The sequence below is a fragment of the Bufo bufo genome, chromosome 4 (genome assembly GCF_905171765.1).
Source record: "Bufo bufo chromosome 4, aBufBuf1.1, whole genome shotgun sequence".
Classification (NCBI taxonomy): domain Eukaryota; kingdom Metazoa; phylum Chordata; class Amphibia; order Anura; family Bufonidae; genus Bufo; species Bufo bufo.
Genome location: NC_053392.1, coordinates 322,556,927 through 322,571,111, shown reverse-complemented (window position 1 = coordinate 322,571,111; position 14,185 = coordinate 322,556,927). Strand labels below are relative to the sequence as shown.

Genomic DNA, 14,185 nt, shown 5'->3' with positions numbered 1-14,185 from the left:
CCAAAGGGGTTATTAAGGGTTAAGGTTGTGAGAGGCAGTGCTGACTTAATTAGGCTGCACCTGTGCACTGCCCATTTATACCTTCTCCTCCCACAGCTTTCTGCCGGATCTTTGTGCCTTGTGCCTCAGAGAAAGCGTTCCCTACGATGTTAGTTTGCCTTACCTGTGTCCGTACCCGTTGCTACCGTCCACTCGCCTTTGAACCTTTGCCGCCTGCCCTGACCGCTGCTACGTCCGACTACGCTCTTACCTTCTCCCTGTGTACCACGCCTTATCAGCTGCCAGAGAGGTCGAGTTGTTACTAGGGGACACGACCTGGTAGTTACCGCCGTGGCAAATCCACCCCGCCTTGCGGCGGGCTCTGGTGAAGTCCAGTAGCTGCTTAGAACCGGTCCTCTAGTACTACCCCGCGCCATCGCCTCTCTGGTCCACAGGATTCACTACCTGTCCTGCCGGTTCGTGACACTTGTTGATCCCATCTTAATATGTGTCTGCATTTATTAATATAATAATTTGTTATCATCTGTAAATGAGCATTTTGAAGCAGAAGGTTTGTTATAATTAGACCGTTAGTCTCAGCTCAGTTTCCAACTACCATACCCTCAGCACTTTGCATTAAATGGACCCGATATTGTAAAAGAGATCATGCCTGGTAAAGCAAATTTAAATGCAGAGGACCTATTAATTGCTAAGAAAGCACTGGTTCTGGGTGTAATGGTAACACCCGAGTAGGTACTAGAGCATAATATGCATATATAAAAAAAATCATTTTTCACAGTAATGTGTACACATATGAACATGGTACCAACACAGCTGCGGGCTCTGGTGAAGACCAGTAACTGCTTAGAACCGGTCCTCTAGTACTAACCGCACCATCGCCTCTCTGGTCCAGAGGATTCACTACCTGTCCTGCCGGTTCGTGACACTTGTTGATCCCATCTTAATATGTGTCTGCATTTATTAATAGAATAATTTGTTATCATCTGTAAATGAGCATTTTGAAGCAGAGAGTTTGTTATAATTAGACCGTTAGTCTCAGCTCAGTTTCCAACTACCATACCCTCAGCACTTTGCATTGAATGGACCCGATATTGTAAAAGAGATCATGCCTGGTAAAGCAAATTTAAATGCAGAGGACCTATTAATTGCTAAGAAAGCACTGGTTCTGGGTGTAATGGTAACACCCGAGTAGGTACTAGAGCATAATATGCATATATAAAAAAATAATTTTTCACAGTAATGCGTACACATATGAACATGGTACTAACACAGCTGTCTTCAGCTGCAGAGCACACATGTAACACGTCAAGGGGTGTCATAGGTACTGAACTTTTTGCGAGATAGCATGAAAACCTATATGAATAATAATTTTGCATGAAAACCTATATGAATAATAATTTAATATATATCTCTAGACTACTTTGAATTTAGAAATGAAATAATTACAAAAAGATTTTGAAAGCCAAAAGGTTTTACTAGCTTGAATTGCATGCAAATATGCTGTATAAGTAACAACAAAACATAAATACAACCATCTCAAAAGACTTTAACTTCAAATAAAGGCTAGCTACATCGAACATCTGTCCTACTACCAATCCAAAAAAAAATAAAAAATTCAATTTTGTACATATTAGCATACTATTTCAATAAATACATAACTTGTATTTTGTGTTCAAAAAATTTTTTTAAAAACAAGTATCAATTTAGTATGTTTATTTCACAATTATAATTGTAATCAAATATTTAAAATATTTATTACAAATTTACAATTTGCTGTTTGTCTGTAACAAACGTGTTTGTTGCGGTTTCTTTATGTCCTCCTTACACGGACGCTCTAAATTCAACAGATTTGGAGGTAGATTAGGTGCTCGTGATATCCAACCACTCTTTATTTCTCCTCTCACTAGTCTAATGACATCAAGTGAAAGATTTTCAATGTGGTCCATGTTCATTTTCTCATAAATGTTTCTAATGATCCATTTGCCTTTGCCTTTTCTTATTCTCAAAGCAGTTCGAAGAGTACCTTGTGCCTCAGTATTTTTTTTGACCACAATGACTACTGCTCTGTCACGCCCAACATTGTTATTGTGTGTCACTGCCGCTAGTTTAGTTCGGGTTTCCATACCGTCTGTACCAAAATGAATTCTCTTGCTTCTGTATTTGAGAGCCAGGCTATGGAAGTTCTCAAGTTGTCCGGTGTGGCAATTGTGGGCGAGATGCGGCAGGTCATTTAACATCTGTTTGCTGGTCACAATTTCTTCAACTTTTAGGTAAGGTGGTGTTTCTTCTTTCAGCCGAAAAACATCTCTGTCTAAGTCCTCAATTGGTCCGTGTGCGCATGCAGAATATAATTCACCATCCCATTTGTGTTCATTCTTTATATGATGAAGTACCGAAATCCATTTTTCCTGTAGGAGAGTTTTCACAATTTTGGATACTCCACCAAAAATGAAATATAATTCAGGGAGTGAATGTATATAATTCAGGGAGTGATTTCTTTGCATAATTTTAATTTGGAAGCAGACTGCATTTTTTTTTTTCAATGACTTCGCGTAGTGCCACACGTCAAATTGTTGAATTATAGACGGATAATCTGTTTTCAATTTCTTTCGTACTCCAACATAGCGATCTGAAGCAAAGATTTTCACCTTCAATCCTTTATTGGTAATTATTTGGAGTACACGATCAAACCAAATTTTTCCATCTCTGCCAAGGAAGTGCATTGACTTCTCTGAACTACCTCGAAATCAATAACTTTTTTACTTACATTGTCCATCAGTGTATAAATGCAGCATTTGGCAGTGTGTCCAGGACTATCGCACTGGCCATCACCAGAACACACACAGGGGTTTGGAGCCTTTAAATTCTATAATTTTTTTTTCTTTTTCCCAAGCTATGTCTATTGCAGGAAACAAAAATTTCATTATATACATAACAAACAAGTGTGAAACAACTGAAAATATTTTTTATATTCTAGGCTCTTCAAAGTAGCCACCTTTTGCTTTGATTACTGCTTTGCACACTCTTGGCATTCTCTTGATGAGCTTCAATAGGTAGTCCCCTGAAATGGTCTTCCAACAGTCTTGAAGGAGTTCCCAGAGATGCTTAGAACTTGTTGGCCCTTTTGCCTTCACTCTGCGGTCCAGCTCACCCCAAACCATATAGATTGGGTTCAGGTCCGGTGACTGTGGAGGCCAGGTCATCTGGCGCAGCACCCCATCACTCTCCTTCATGGTCAAATAGCCCTTACTTTCAAAGTTTTCCCAATTTTTCGGCTGACTGACTGACCTTCATTTCTTAAAGTAATGATGGCCACTCGTTTTTTCTTTACTTAGCTGCTTTTTTCTTGCCATAATACAAATTCTAACAGTCTATTCAGTAGGACTATCAGCTGTGTATCCACCTGACTTCTCCTCAACGTCACTGATGGTCCCAACCCCATTTATAAGGCAAGAAATCCCACTTATTAAACCTGACAGGGCACACCTGTGAAGTGAAAACCATTTCAGGGGACTACCTCTTGAAGCTCATCAAGAGAATGCCAAGAGTGTGCAAAGCAGTAATCAAAGCAAAAGGTGGCTACTTTGAAGAACCTAGAATATGACATATTTTCAGTTGTTTCACACTTGTTTATGTATATAATTCCACATGTGTTAATTCATAGTTTTGATGCCTTCAGTGTGAATCTACAATTTTCATAGTCATGAAAATAAAGAAAACTCTTTGAATGAGAAGGTGTGTCCAAACTTTTGGTCTGTACTGTATATATTTATTAATTCTGGGTCTATATTTTTTTATAAGCGTTGGTGGTAAAGTGTGTCTAAATATAATTTTTTTTAAATATTGGCACCCCATTTCATTGTTGGTTGTAGTGGCTGCATGATTATTAGGCAAATACTTACCTAAATCAAGCATCCAGCGATGTCACCGGACTCTCCGCCTCCTTACCAGCGATGCCAGCGTCTTCTCTTCCGGGTGTAGGGATGACGTCATCAGCGCAGGCGCACTGAGGAAGGAGCGGCCAAGCGAGCGTCCTTCTCTCAGAGCGCCTGCGCCGAATGAAGACTGGTACGGCGCAGGCGCGGGATTTGAGGCTGCAGGCAGGGCCAGCGAGAGGAGGAGAGCGCTCGCTGGCCCTGTCAATCAAGTCGAGGAGGGGGCGTTTTTTCAAAAAGAGGATGCGGCGGCTACCAGCAAGTCCGCCCAACTTGCTAGTAGTGAAGAAATTTACACATCACAAAAGTACGTTTTTTACTGTAATTACTGCACAGCCCGAGGTAAGAGGCGTATATATGGAATCTGCTTACATTAGCAAATATATTAAGTAAAAAACTGAAAATTGGTGTTTGGGAGGTGACAGAAGCCTTTAAATTGGTTTGGCTCTCCTTACATTCCAATTTCCTTGTCGGAACTCTTAGCCCGCCAGCTTTTACCATACAAGCTGGTGGAGTCTGAGGCCTTCCAAAAATTTGTAGCTATTGGGACACCGCGGTGGAAGGTACCCGGCCGAAATTTCTTTGCACAAAAGGCAATCCCCAACCTGTACTCGATTGTGCAAAAGGAAGTCATGGCATGTCTGGCACACAGTGTTGGGGCAAGGGTCCATCTGACCACTGATACCTGGTCTGCAAAGCACGGTCAGGGCAGGTATATAACCTACACTGCGCATTGGATAAACCTGCTGATGGCTGCCAAGCATGGAATGCGTTGCTCTGCAGAGGAGTTGGTGACACCGCCACGACTTGCAGGCAGGACTGCTGCCACCTCCTCTACTCCTCCTACTCCATCCTCTTCCATAACCTCCTCGGCTGAGTCCTCTTCTGCTACTGCGTCTTGCTCCACATCAACGGCACCCCCCCAGCTCCCCAGGGGCTATTCCACATCCCGGATACGACAGTGTCACGCCGTCTTGGGTTTGACTTGCCTGAAAGCAGAGAGTCACACCAGACCAGCACTCCTGTCCGCCCTGAACGCACAGGTGGATCAGTGGCTGACTCCGCACCAACTGGAGATCGGCAAAGTGGTGTGTGACAACGGAAGCAGTTTGTTTATTGAATTTGGGCAAGTTGACACATGTGCCGTGCATGGCACATGTGTTGAATCTGATTGTACAACGCTTTGTGCATAAGTACCCAGGCTTACAGGACGTCCTCAAGCAGGCCAGGAAGGTGTGTGGCCATTTCAGGCGTACCTACACGGCCATGGCGCACTCTTCAGATATCCAGCGGCGAAACAACATGCCAGTGAGGCGCTTGATTTGCGACAGCCCGACACGTTGGAATTCAACACTCCTAATGTTTGACTGCCAGATCCGACAAGAAAAAGCCATCAACGAGTATTTGTATGACCGGGGTGCTAGGACAGCCTCTGCGGAGATGGGAATTTTTTTGCCACGTTACTGGACGCTCATGCGCAATGCCTGTAGGCTCATGCATCCTTTTGAGGAGGTGACAAACCTAGTCAGTCGCACCGAAGGCACCATCAGCAACATCATCCCATTTGTTTTCTTCCTGGAGCGTTGCCCTGCGAAGAGTGCTGGATCAGGCCGTAAATGAGCGTGAAGAGGAAGAGTTTTGGTCACCATCACCACCAGAAACAGCCTTATCAGCATCGCTTGCTGGACCTGCGGCAACGCTGGAAGAGGAGTGTGAGGAAGAGGAGTCAGAGGAGGAATGTGGCTTTGAGGAGGAGGAGGAAGACCTACCACAGCAGGCATCCCAGGGTGCTCGTTGTCACCTATCTGGTACCCGTGGTGTTGTACGTGGCTGGGGGGAAGAACAGACTTTCAGTGAGATCACTGAGGATGAGGAACGGGACATGAGTAGCTCGGCATCCAAGCTTGTGCAAATGGGGTCTTTCATGCTGTCGTGCCTGTTGAGGGACCCTCGTATAAAAAGGCTGAAGGAGAACGACCTGTACTGGGTGTCCACGCTTCTAGACCCCCGGTATAAGCAGAAAGTGCCTGAAATGTTACCAAATTACCGCAAGTCGGAAAGGATACAGCAGTTCCAAAAGAAATTAAAAAGTATGCTTTACACAGCGTATAAGGGTGATGTCACAGCACAACGGGAATCTAACAGGGGAAGAGGTGAAAGTAATCCTCCTACCACGACGGCAAGGACAGGATGCTTTACAGACGTGATGTTGATGGAGGATATGCAGAGCTTTTTAAGTTCTACGCATCGCCACAGCCCTTCGGGGTCCACCCTCAGAGAACGACTCGACCGACAGGTAGCAGACTACCTCGCCTTAACTGCAGATATCGACACTCTGAGGAGCGATGAACCCCTTGACTACTGGGTGTGCAGGCTTGACCTGTGGCCTGAGCTATCCCAATTTGCAATAGAACTTCTGGCCTGCCCCGCTTCAAGTGTCCTGTCAGAAAATCGCCTAGGTCAAAAAAGTCTAGATTACCTCACCTTTATTAAGATGAATGAGGCATGGATCCCAAAGACTGACAGTGGGCAATACATTTGACTAATAAAGGCCTGGTGATAAGATGAGCTGCCTTGGGCTAAAAATGGTCCACACGCTGCTGTATTTTATCTCTGCATGCCGGATGACTTGCGTGACTTATCTGCCACCAACTAGGGTTCAAGCCAAAATGTTTTAGTGCACTTTCTGCCTGCCTGGAAAACATAAATTTTTCTGGCCGCTGCTACAGTAGCGGCTGCAACAATACCTAATTTTTCAGGCATGTGTACATGCCTAATTTTTCTGGCCTCTGGTGCTGCACTGTGGCTGCAAAAACAAAACAAAAAAAAAGGCACATACATGTGTCAATTCCCATTCATGATCATTACCTTGTTGTGGTGAAGGGGCTTGCATATCACAATAAAGCGACCACCTCTATGAGTGTGTTGGAAATGGCAATGTTGGCACACCCCAGATGATAAGGTCGTTGCTTCATTGTGAACAGACCAAAAGCGATTGGCTGGATAATTTTGCATAGAAAAAACATTAATTTTCTTTGTGATCATCTAAGGTGATCATTAAAGCCTACTAGGCCAACAATGGGCCCACACTTCAGAATCATTGTTTTCTAGGTCACTTAACTGTCACTGAACAACCTCAGCACGACCATAGGCTTTGAAAAACCCCCATCGCCTGCAATCTCCCAAACGTGCGCACGAGCACAGTCATCACTACACCAAGATTGACGCATAGAGGAATAAAATTTATGTCATGAGTGTGTCAACTATATTGACAACTCTTTGCGGTTGTCTAAAATCTATTCCATACACGACCCCTGATAGGGGACGTAACAGGGATTAAACTGATAGAAATAGTACTACTTAACACACCACTCATATCTGGTGGCACAGTACATTACATGGCTCACGCGCAGTGCCCCAAATTGGAACTAGGAGGACCAACCAAGCATATTTTTCCATCTCCCGGTTCCTAAAATCTATTTCATACACCGGCCCCTGATAGGGGACGTAACAGGGATTAAACTGATAGGAATAGTACTACTTAAACACACCACTCATATCTGGTGGCACAGTACATTGCAAGGCGTACCCGCAATGCCCCGAATTGGAAGTAAGAGGACCGACCAAGCATCTTTTTCCATCTCCCGGTTCCTAAAATCTATTCCATACACTGGCCCCTGATAGGGGACAAAACAGAGATTAAACTGTTAAGAACACATTTTTTTTAATTTAAAAAAAAAAAGAGGACAGCCTCTGCGGAGCTGGGTATTTTTTGGCCGCGTTACTGAACACTCATGCACAATGGCTGTAGGCTCATGCGTCCTTTTGCGGAGGTGACAAACCTGGTCAGTCAAACCGAAGGCAACATCATCGACCTCATCCAATATGCGTTTTTTCTGGAGTGTGCCCTGCGAAGACTGCTGGATCAGGCCGTAGATGAGCATGAAGAGGAAGAGTTGTGGTCACCATCACCACCAGAAGCAGCCTTGTCGTCGTCGATTGCTGTACCTGCGGCAACGCAGAGAGAGGATTCTGAAGTAGAGGAGTCAGAGGAGGAAGGTGGCTTTGAGGAGGTGAAAGACCAACCACAGCAGGCGTCCCAGGGCACTTGTTGTCACCTTTCGGGGACCCTTGGTGTTGTACGTGGCTGGGTGGAGGAAGAGACCTTCAATGACGTCAGTGAGGACAAGGAACGGGACATGGCTAGCTTGGTATCCAACCTTGTACAAATGGGGAGTTTGCGGTTGTTTGCGGTGCGTTAAACGGGGAGTTTGGTCTGTCACTGTGAAGCATGCGTAACCCTTACACTACCTGATCGATACAACATCATACCTGATGTTTTAAAGCACGTTATTCAAAACAATTTAGGAATGTTAGGTGATTTATGCCCTTTATGGATTAAAACCCGACTCTGCGTCAACTACGTAATTTTCCATGGAAGTTTTGCCATGGATCCCCCTCCGGCATGCCACAGTCCAGGTGTTAGTCCCATTGAAACAACTTTTCCATCACTATTGTGGCCAGAAAGAGTCCCTGTGGGTTTTAAAATTTGCCTGCCTATTGAAGTCTATGGCGGTTCGCCCGTTCGCGAACATTTGCAGAAATTCGCATTCGCCGTTCGCGAACGGAAAATTTTATGTTTGCGACATCTCTATTAACCAATTCACATGCCACCATCCCAGGAACAACATCAACAGAACCACATACAGTACATCATGGCTTTTCTAGCCTACTATCATGAAGAGCTCAAACTTTCCCATAACACAATCAGGTTATATTTGGCCGGGGTACAACACCACTACATGCTAAAACATCCAGACAGCAGGTCATTTTTTGCTTCAAAGCAATCAAAGCAACTTTAAGGGGCATACTAAAGAGTTCCAAGAATCCAGGTCCAGGTAGACAACCAGTTTCAGGAGAGCTATTTTGAAAACTTTTGGGCCCTATAGCAGTACAATTATCAAAGCAGCCATGTATCTCAGTTTTTACGGCTTTTTAAGACCTGTGGAGTTCATTTGCACCTCTCCCAGGGTCAAAGGCTTGTCCATAAGTCAATTGATATGGCACAGTAATCATTTCACATTATATCTATCTTCCATCAAAACTTCCCAAGTCAGGCCCCGATAAAAATAAATAATTTCCAGAGATTCAACGAGTGGTGCCCTGTCATGGTCTTAAAATAATTATTGTCCATTTTGGGCAACTCCTCGTCAGATAGCCCGTTGCTTTCCTTTAAAAACCGACCTCTTACGTCAACGCAGTTCATCACCCACATTCGCACACTGGCTTCAGGTCTAGACTTCAACCCCAAATTCATCTCCGGACATTCCTTCCGTATCGGAGCTGCATCTTCGGCTTCCAGACATGGGGTTCAAGCCCACATTATCCGTAAAATGGGTCGCTGGCAATCATCCTGTTTCGCTCGTTATGTTCCAAATCCACAGGTAGAAATATCCAAAGCTTTTTCCAGCCTGGCATTGTAGGTTGTTGTTATCTACTCTAAATGGTTTGTTTTTTGCCCCCTTATAGGCATACCCTTATAACCACCCTGTTCCTCCCCTCTTTATAGGAGTGGGCTTGTCCTGCTTCCTGCCAGAAGGGGAAGTTCCAGTCTAGCTAGTAAGAGAGAAGTTCCTTTTCCTGATAGGGGGGTATTGAGGAAGAACATGTCACAGCTCCCACTCCCAAGAACCATATATTCCCCTGTGAGACAAACATTCCAGAGGGAAGCTCAGGAACCAGATATTCTTCTCCTGTGAAACAAACACATCTAGAGTGACCAGAAAATCAGTTTCAAAAAAGCATTTGTGTGATAAGACAGGAGAGTGATCAGCAAAATGCAGCTTTACAGGCACAGCTGCAAGGTGAGGGACAACAACTCAGACAACACCATCTACCTAAACCATCGCAAGGCCAGACAACATTAAGCCTGTACTTCAATGGATTTCTACATTCACAAGTGCTTGCTAGTGCCAACCTATTGCCATCCAACCAACCATCATACCTTCCCATCTGGTGCCAGAGAAACTGTACTTTGTATTTATTGCGGCTGGATGTATGCTTATTTTGCAATAATTAAAGGAATACTTTAAACTACTTATTCAACGCACTGAAACCCAGGGAGTGATGGCTTGAGTGAGTACACTGTGATACAACAGCCCATCAGGGCCACTACCACTCCCATCCTCTGTAAGAGCTCCTCAGTGGCTCCCTGCACTTGTGCATGTCCAAATGGGCAGACATTTTGCCCCCATTAATGCATCATTTTTGGATGCTTGGTCCCGTAATAAGCCACATATGCAAAAATTCATGAACTGGAATGGGTGGACTACAGTACCAAAAAGATTGTAAAAATGATGGTTATTCAGTTTAGAAAAAAGTTTATTGAGGGGAGATCTACTAAATATATATATATATATACTGTAGGCACAAGGGGCCATCATTGATGGAAGGTATGTGTCGGCGGCAAGCTAGTGCTGACTGACACAGTTTTTGTTAGTATGGCTGTAAAGCCGATTCGGGCCGGCTCTTACTGGGAGTAGCTAAAGTGCTGGATGGGTGTCTGCTCCCCACGCTCCAGGCCGAGTCTTTTTGGCCTACATAAAAAACCCAGCCATCAATCTCAGCTGGATGTGGTTTATCCTCCATCTGACAGAAAAGCTGGGAGTCTCTTTGTTTTGGGACCTGTGAAGTTGTGCATTGCTAAAAGGCTGAGAGTCGCATGTCGGGAAACAGGCCCCTAAAGCCTGCTGTGGACTGTGGGTGGAAAACTGCTAACCAGGTGAAGATTTTTTTCTATGGACATTGCATAGTGTGTACAAAACACTAAGACTGGGAAGCGGTCATTTTTGTTTTTCCTTATGTGTGAATAAACACCGAACTGTTTAAGTTAAAGACTTTGTGATTGCCTCTATACTGTGTCGGCTAGCCTGTCTACTAGAGCAAAACCCTGCAATGCATATATATACACACACACATACACATCAGGGGCAGTACAGTGAGAATATGGAACTCTCAGCCTGCAGAAGTGGTGATGGTCAATTCACTAAAAAGAGTTCAAGAGGGGCCTAGATGCATTTCTGGAGTATAATAATATTACAGGTTATAGTTACTAAATTTCTGGATAAGGGTCGTTGATCCAGGGAGTTATTTTGGTTTGAGTCAGGAAGGACTTTTTTTTTCCTAAACTGAGGAGAATTGGCTTCTGTTTCTTTTTTTTTTTTTTGCCTTCCCCTAGATCAACTTGCAGGATAGTAGCCTGAACTGGATGGACTGATGTCTTTTTTCATCCTTACAAACTATGTTACTATATTACTAACATTAACAAAAAAGAGTTAACATCATTTCAATTTGTCCTAAGTGACAGGCCACAACTGGACGACAATCCCTTTTTAGCTAAGTGCAGGATAAGTGCAGGAGCCTAAACCAAAAAAGAGTAAAGAGTATTCAGACAGAAAGAGGAGAAAATCAGACAGGAAAAAACATGACTGGACCAGAATCCAAAATCAGATACAAATATACAGCAAAGTGAAAACAGGAGATAACATCAGAGACAAAGTCAGGAGGCAAAAGCGGGGTCACAAACCAGCAGAGTCAAATCCCAAACAGAGTCCAAAATCAGGCAAAGTTAAATAACAGGCAGAGTCAAATACCAGCATGTCAAGTCAGGGACAAAATCAGTAATTAGATCCAATGTCAGAGAAACAAGCAAAAGGTCAGTGATGCAGAGTAACAACACATAACAAGCTAGTGATGCAGGAATACCATCACAGGCAACTGTGGCCAGCAGCTGCCTGTTATAATAGCTTGCCCTCAGAAAGCATTTGACACCGCCAGAGAGCCTGATTGGTGTGGCTCCCTGATAGGTCGAGCAGCCCCACTGTCTGATGGGCTGGTTGCCATAGCAACAGAGTGACAGCTCTGTTGCTGCTATAGTGCAGATGGACTTGCTGCAGGAGTGAGTGACAACTGAATGGAGTTCTCTACTAATTTTCAGTGCAAATGGAGCAAATCTCAAAAGGTTTACTGATCTCTGATTGAAAGCATTTGGATATAGTCTTAGGTTATTGGGGCTCTTCTTTTTGGGGCTGAGTTTATTCGGAATGAATCGAATCTGATGGCTAGGCCAATAGAATAGGAACTGGGAAAATTTCAGGAAATTCACTCATCTCTATCACTTTGATATGACCTCTTTGTTATGTGCAAAATTATACGGTATCTTTTAGATTCCCATAATTTTATATTTCAGGCTTTTTGGCTTCCTTATTGACAAGATTTGTATAAAGAAATGGCATAGACACACTAAGGCTGAGTTCACACGGGCGTGACGGATTTGTTCAGGATGCGTCCCGGGTGTACTGCGGCAAACCCGCGCGAGTAGGTACCCAATTGCAGTCAGTTTTGACTGCGATTGCGTTCCGTTGTTCAGTTTTTATCGCGCGGGTGCAATGCGTTTTGCACGTGCGTGATAAAAACCTGAATGTGGTACCCAGACCCGAACTTCTTCACTGAAGTTCAGGTTTGGGTTAGGTGGGGTGTGATGTAATTATTTTCCCTTATAACATGGTTATAAGGGAAAATAATAGCATTCTTTAATACAGAATGCTTAGAAGGTTAATTGTGGGTTAAAAAATAAAAAAAATTAACTCACCTTCTCTTCTTGATTGCGTAGCTGACGGTCTCCTGTTCTTTCTTTAGGACCTGTTAAAGGACCTGTGGTGACGTCACTGAGATCATCATATGGTCCAATCACATGGTCCATCACCACAGTGATGGACCATGTGATTGCACCATGTGATGTGACGTCACCACAGGTCCATTAGCCGGCAGCTCATGATTAAGAAGTAAGAAGAGATCAGCAACTACGCGATCAAGAGGAGGAGGTGAGTTAATTATTTTATTTTTTTTAACCCTCAATTGACCTTCTACTAAGCATTCTGTATTAAAGAATGCTATTATTTTTCCCTTAAACCATGTTATAAGGGAAAATAATACAGTGAATAGACTGTCATCTTAGCAACCATGGCGTGAAAATCGCACCCAGCATCCGCACTTGCTTGCGGATGCTTGCGATTTTCACTCAGCCCCATTCACTTCTATGGGGCCTGCGTTGCGTGATAAACGCACTATATAGAGCATGCTGCGATTTTCACGCAATGCATAAGTGATGCGTGAAAATCACCGCTCATGTGCACAGCCCCATAGAAGTGAATGGGTCAGGATTCAGTGCGGGTGCAATGCGTTCACCTCACCATTGCACCCGCGCGGAAATCTCGCCCGTGTGAACTCTGCCTAATACAAACACACACACACTGGTAATTCCTAGACTTGACTTTTTTCCTATGGGTATTGGATCAGCTGATCTTCATTTATTCTATATAAATTAGAGATGAGCGAAGTTTTGAAAAATTTTATTCTACAACTTGGTCAAAGTTAGCCAAGAATTTGATTTGTTCCTAATTAATTTGTCACAAATCGCTATAAATCAGTTATACCCAGGCAACTCTGCCTTAGGTACAGCCATGCTGCAGGCGGGTTGCGGCCATGCTGCAGTGAATAACTGCATGGTCAATTAGTTACTTGCTGCCTTTCATTTAATAACGAAGACCGCACTGTATAGTCCTTTTTCATTGGTAATGGCAATGCGGCACCTTTAACCCCTTAAAGGACTGAGCCCTATTTCACCTTAAAGACCCGGCCATTTTTGCAAATCTGACCATTGCCACTTTAAGTGGTGATAACTTTAAAAACGCTTTGACTTATCCAAGCCATTCTGAGATTGTTTTTTCGTCACATATTGTACTTCATGACACTGGTAAAATGAAGTAAAAAAAAAAAAAATTTTTAATTTATAAAAAAATACCAAATTACCAAAAATTTCCAAGTTTACATTCTCTACTTCTATAATACATAGTAATACCTCCAAAAATAGTTATTACTTTACATTCCCCATATGTCTACTTCATGTTTGGATCATTTTGGGAAGGGAGTATTTTATTTTTTGGGGATGTTACAAGGCTTTAGAAGCAAATCTTGAAATTTTTCTGAAATTTTCAAATAACCCAATTTTTAGGGACGCGTTCAGGTCTGAAGTCACTTTACGAGGCTTACATAATAGAAACCACCCAAAAATGACCCCATTCTATAACTACACCCCCCAAGGTATTCAAAACTGATTTTACAAACTTTGTTAACCCTTTTAGGTTTTCCACAAGAATTATGGAAAATAGAGATACAATTTCACAATTTCA

General features: G+C 43.3%; 1 pseudogene; it reads right to left on the bottom strand.

The window, feature by feature from the left end:
* Positions 1 to 7,501: 7,501 nt before the first annotated feature.
* Positions 7,502 to 7,682, bottom strand: LOC121000097 (annotated as a pseudogene).
* Positions 7,683 to 14,185: the final 6,503 nt, after the last annotated feature.